The sequence below is a fragment of the Solanum dulcamara genome, chromosome 1 (genome assembly GCF_947179165.1).
Source record: "Solanum dulcamara chromosome 1, daSolDulc1.2, whole genome shotgun sequence".
Taxonomy (NCBI): domain Eukaryota; kingdom Viridiplantae; phylum Streptophyta; class Magnoliopsida; order Solanales; family Solanaceae; genus Solanum; species Solanum dulcamara.
This window is the reverse complement of record NC_077237.1, coordinates 15,891,061-15,897,833: the sequence shown is the minus strand read 5'-3', so window position 1 is coordinate 15,897,833 and position 6,773 is coordinate 15,891,061.

Genomic DNA, 6,773 nt, shown 5'->3' with positions numbered 1-6,773 from the left:
TTGGGTGGTGTATTGATGCAAAATAGTAGAGTTATAGCTTATGCTTTAGCACCTATAGTAGAGTTGGCGGCGATGGTGTTTGTTCTGAAGTTATGGAGGCACTATCTCTATGGTGTGCATTGTGAGGTCTTTACCTACCATCGTAGCCTTAAGTATATCTTTTTGCATCCAAATCTGAACATGAGGCAGTGTAGATGATTGGAGTTGTTGAAACACTATGACATTACCATTCTTTATCATTCGGGCAAAGCTAATGTGGTAGCGGATGCCTTGAATCACAAAGCACCTAGTATGGGTAGTTTGGCCTTTTTTAAGGCGGATAAGAGGCCTTTGGCTTTGGAGGTTCGTCCCACTTGATATTTCTACACATCATAGCATTTTGGCCTTTGTGGAGGCTAGGTCTACCTTGATGGACCAGATTCGTGCACTCCAGTTTAAGGATGACAAGTTGAGGGCCATTCGAGACAAAGTGTTGAGTGGTTAAGCAAAATCAGCCTCTCTTGATCTGGAGGGCATTTTAAGGATTAATGGTCGCATTTGTATACCCAAGGTTGGTCATTGGTTACACATGATATTGGTGGAGGCTCATTATTCCAAGTATTCAATTCACTCGGGAATGGAAAAAATATTTTATTACTTGAAACAATACTATTGGTGGTGTGGCATGAAGAGGGACATTGTTGATTTTGTGACTAGGTGTCTAAATTGCCAACATCTGAAGTATGAGCATCAGAAATCGGGTGGTCCTATGCAAAGGATGCTTATTCCCGAGTGGAAGTGGAAGCATATTACCATGGACTTTGTGTCTGGATTTCCTATGGCATTGGGTAATTATGACTCTGTTTGGGTGATTGTGGACCGATTGACCAAATCAGTCCATTTCTTTCCGGTGAAGACTACTTACACTGTGGAGCAGTTAGCTAGGATCTATCTTAGTGAGATTGTTTGTTTACATGGGGTGCCTATCTCTATTGTATCCGATCAGGGTTCATTATTCACCTCTCACTTTTAGGAGGCATTGTAGAGTGGTTTAGGTATGCAACTACAGATGAGTTCAGTATTTCATCCCCAGACCGATGGCCAGTCCGAGCAGACTATTCAGGTGTTGAAGGAAATACTTAGGGCCCGTGTGATTGATTTTGGTTCTCGATAGGACCAACACTTGCCTTTACAGAGTTTGCCTATAATAACAGTTATCACTCCAGCATTCAGATGGAACTATTTGAGGCATTGCATGGTCATAGGTGCCGATCACCCATTGGGTGGTTTGATTCAGTGGCAGTTGATGCATTGGATAGTGACTTACTCAGGGATGCCACAGAGGGAGTATATTTCATTCAGGGTCGACTATTGACAACTCAAAGTCGTCAGAAGAGCTATGCTGACAAGAGGGTTCGTCCCTTAGATTTCATGGTGGGTGATTGCATTTGGCTTAAACTATTGCCCATGAAGGGTGTGATGAGGTTCGAAAGGAAGGAAAAGCTTACCCCGAGGTTCGTTGGCCCATTTGAGATTCCTAAAAGAGTGGGTGGGGTGGCTTATGAGTTGGCCTTACCCCTAAACTGTCAATTATCCATTTGGTGTTTTATGTCTTTATGCTTCGCGAGTATATACCAGATGAGTCCCATATGATTTAATGATGGAGTGGAGTTGGGTACGAATTTGATTTATAAGGAGGAGCCGGTAGCTATCCTAGCCAGATAAATTTGTAGGCTCAAGACGAAGGAGATCGCTTCAGTCAAGGTGCAGTGGTGGCATCGTCCTGTTGAGGGGGCGTCTTGAAAGTTAGAGTCTGATATACTGGCCCGATACACTCAGCATTTTGAGATTCCATGTTATATATTTTATCTTATGTTTGAGGATGAACATCCTTTTTAGTGGTTGATGTTGTAATGACCTTGAGGGTCATTTTTGGAAATTTACGTAAAATTACTATATTACCCCTATCATTAGTGTCCCAATTATTAATTTATTCAGTTTGTATAGTTGAATGTGTTAAAGTCTTAATAGTTAGTGAAATGGGAAAATTTCTTGAGTTTATTACAGAGTTAAGAGGTAAAAAGTGGTTTACGGTATCAATCAGAGCTACGGGTCTCAGAACAGAATTTCGTCAGTTCAGTCAGCTCCGAAATGTGGAAATTGATTTAAGAGAGTTGCCGAAAATAGATCTGGGGTTGGAATATGAATTTGAGGTCTTACGTTGAAAAGTGAGGTTTTAAATGAGTTGTTTTGACTTTGGTCAACATTTTGAGATTCGAGCGTCAGATGGAAATTCTGTTAGTTCCGTTGCGTCCGAAACTTTATGTTTCGTCTAGTTGAGCATTGATTTAGAGCCCTGGAACCTTAATCGTCGTTTTGAGTTTTTAGGCCAAAAGTTGATTTTTAGGTCAATGAAGGGTCTGAGGGGTATTTTGGTCAAAATAACTTCTTTTCAAAAATCAAACGATTCCATGGAGTCCAAAATATCAAATTCAGTATAGTCGCATATCCGATTTATTTTTATTGGATCTTAAATTATTTTCAAGGGTCTAACCAAGAGTATTTTGGATGGTGTTTCAGCTATAGATTCTATTTTTGATGCAGCGTAAGTTGCTTTTTGCGATCGCAACTTAAGGTCACGCGACCGCGAAGTGTGAGTTCTTTTTTCCTCGTGATCGCGAGGGAGGGCACACGATCACGATGAATCATTGTCTAGAGCTTCACGATCGCGATGCACAATTCTTGTTTGAACAGTGTTCAACTTTAGGAGAAACCTCATTTTCACCATATTTGAGTTCTTGAGCTTTTTAAGGTGATTTTGAGAAGAGGTGTTTGAGTAATATCATTGGGTAAGTGATTTTTAACCTAAAACCTTCCTTTTTCATTAATTATTTGATGATTTTAACTCCTAAATTTTAGTTTCAAACTCCAAAACCTCTTGTTCTTTCCTAATCCAAATTTATGGAAATTAGTGATTTCTAACTTGTTTTGTATTCTATTTTTATGGATTTTCCAACCATGAGTTTCTTATTACTAGTAGAACGTGATTTTTTAATAAAATTTCAAATTTGACCCTTTTCAAAATTAATTAATTTTTGGATTGTTTTACCCATGTTCCAAAGCCTATCAATATGGGTATCATTGGACTCCTTATGACACATGTTTTTCATTCTTGATAGTATGTTATCATTTCGGACGTTGAATTCAAAGGTTGATCGTCCAGTAGAGCATTCGAGTGGGGTTTGGGTAATTGAGGTAGATTTAGCTATCCTTCTTAGGGCTGAGTTGAGGTGATTAGTCAAATTCTAAGTTGTAGACTTTGAGATGGGGTCGTAGAGTAGTTTGGGACTGATAATTTATATTGTGATGCCCTTATTGAGGCTTATATGTGTTGTGTAGCCCGTGTTGGAGCCTTATATGATATTTTATGTGTGATTGGGACTGTGTAATCTATGTCTTGACTGAGTAGAGATATGAAGAGGCTATTTGACTTGTAATGCCCGCCTTAGGGGTTTGATTTAAAGGTTTTGAGCATGCCTGAGTATTGAGATATTTTTGAGAAAGGGGTAAAAAATTAAATTGATGTACTTTCTTCCCATTACTGTCTATTGAGGGTGAATATCATTCTTAAATTAAGTTTTGAGAACTTTGAACATTGTACTACATGTTGAGTTGAATATTACCTTCATGCTTTATATATTGGGATTGCATTCATCCTCATTCATACTATCATTGATTATTGGGGAGTTCAAACTGTGAAAATCCTTTTGAGAAAGAAAATGTGACATCTTTTGTATCTTTGACCACGAGTAGGTGGTAAGCGGATTAGATATTAGTATTATGAGTCCTTAGCCACGAGCCAGGTGGCGAGATAGTTGATATATTGAGATTGTGACGAGGTATATGGTCTACGAGACCCCCATGGGTTCAACTTAGTAGCACAGCTCGGCATGTGTATACGACAGGTTGTATTGCATTGCATCATCATACTTTATTGCATTGCATCGATACCTATCTGTTTAACTTTAATTGCATCATTTTATATAAATTGGCGGCAGCGTAACCGGAGTGGGACTTTTCTGCGAACAGTAGCATTCCTTAATTTATTTCATAGTTTTTGATTAATTCCTTATACTCAATTGGTTAAACCTATTGAGTATATGTAAATTGTAGTCACCCCTACTTCTGTGTCCCCTTTTTGGATGCAGATCCTAGTCAGGGTATCTCGCATGGTAGTTGATCCTTTTTTCTCGCAGATATTTTATCATTCAGATTAGTAGTTAGGCCTTGGGATTCAGACCGCCATTATTTCTAGCGATTATTTACAGTCTTTATTATTATTATCCAAAGACTTATGATGTATATCAGATTCGATCATTTTATTAGATGTTCTTTATACTTATGACACTAGGTTTTGGGATGCATTTCATTGTTGTTGTCCTTTTATTGAATTTAATTATGCCTGACTCTTCTTTGGGAATCTCGTATGATTTTACTTTTTCGCTTACACATCAAAATGGGGTTTGAGATGTATGCCATCATGACTCCGACCTTTGGGTTTTGACAAAAAAATATTTTTTAATTTTTTTTAAGATTTTAAAAATCTTTTTATTTTCTTTATCTTGTATTTAAATTAAGTTAATAAACATAATTTTTTAAAAAAACATTACTTGTATTTAAACTTTTTAAAAAAAATTTAACCTTCATTTATTGTGTTTTCTATTTTATTTTACTACGCTCTTTATTTTCTTGGCATTTCATTTTTATTTGATTCCAAATTTAATTTCAAATGCTTTGTATTTAAAATAAGTTAATTTAGAATTAATATCAAAATAATTTTAAAAAATCAAATAAAGATAAAATAATTAAAAGGTTAAAATTAAAGGACACAGTTAAATTATTATTTTCAAAATCCACATAAGTTTTTAAATATAACTAAAATTGAAAAGATAAGAAATTGATGAAAGAAATAAAATAAAAAGTTTAAAGGAAGGAAGAAATTAAAATAAATATTTTACATAGAAAGAAATATAAATAATTATATATGTATATATATATATAAATAAATTTTAATATCAATAATCATGTGTACTAACTAATTATAAAGTTATCAATTAAAAAAAGACATATGTCTAATTTTTTTACCCATCACTTGTAACGACCTATCCTTATCGTTATGCATAGGCCAATGGGGAAGAAATTTGGGCCAGAAAATTTTAGATAGTAACTTCGAAAAAACTAAGCTTAAGCCAGATTTGGATGAATTCTAACTCAGGTGAGGTCTGGGGTGGCCTTGTGATAGGTGGGGGATCGAATCGATAATCTGATTTAGTTATCTGATAGCCAAGATGATATGGAGCATTTATGGCTTCACAGAATCGCATGTAGGTGAGTAAACCTCCCCGAATTTGATTTGGCATGAGGGTATGATTTAAGATGTCATGGGATGAGGGTGTGTTGTGAAATGGGAGCTTGGAGCTCAAGTTCTGAACTCTCTATTTTCGTGCAACCTATCAGAGCGGAATTATTCCCAGTAGAGTGGGGTCGCCAGAGCGGGATGGTCCCGCTTGTGGCGGGATAGTCACAATTTAAGTCGAGAAAAAACCCTAAAATGGTATTCTTTTGCAAAAATTGTTCTTACGAATCTAGGAGGCGACCCAGGGCAGTTCTGATCACTTTTCCATGGATTCTCACGCCAAAGGTAAGATTTCTACTTCCTAAACTCATAATTCGATTACTAAAACCTATAAAGTAAGATGGGTGATCATTGTGGGAGGGTTTTGACCTGTGGGTAATAGTGGAAGATAGCCCTAGATGGGTTTTAGGATCATGGGTTAGTCTAAGAGGGGAATTATACTATAATTTGACCAAAGTAGACCATTGTATAGATACTTTGTGTGTATTTATTATTTTTAGACCAAGAACAAGCGGAACGAATTCTGAAAGGGAAAGCTCTTGCATCTTAGAGTTGTTGAAGCTCGAATTCGAGGTAGGTGATGATTTTGTTTCTTGTATGGATTTCATGTACTTGCTAAATTACTTCATGGTATGCATATGTGTATATGAATAGGGAAGCATGATAAAAATTATGTGAAATGATCACTTATTGGCCTGATTTGCGTTGAACCTGTTCTTGGTGACATAATGTTGACTACTGAATGTAATTGTGGTTGCTTTGTATGTTTGGATTGGGAGTCACGTTATGATACATAATTGGATTGGGTTTTACGATCCGACACAAACCTTGGATTGGGTATCACGTTCCGACACAAATTAAGTGTTTGCAGGTCCCATGAATGGACCCTTATGTGAAATTTAATGATATTGGGATTGATGAACTGTGGTTGAGTATGGTCTGAGATATAAATAGTTAAGTTATTTTATATATATGTTCTTATTATGTTGGGTTTACTTGTCTATGAATCGCTTACTGGCTAGTCGTATGATCCTACCAGTACATTGTTGATTTTGTGTACGGCTACGAAGAGACTTCTCTTAGAGGAGTGATAGTGTTCTAGTTCAAGAGTGAGCTATTCTTTCAGACTGCTGGGAACTCTCTCTCTTTTATTCTAGTCATTTTTCCAAGACTTAGATTTCAAACTCTAGTTTAGTTTTATGACTATGTTTTTGGGATTACATTCCCTTATCTTAGACTTGATGTTTCTAGAGTTTTGGTACATTGGACTTTTAGTTCCTAGGAGTTAAATTTCGCGTACATGTTGGCTTGTTGACTAGATTGTTTCTGAGGTTATGGGAACTCAGTATTATTTATTGATTAAACCTGCTTCCGTATT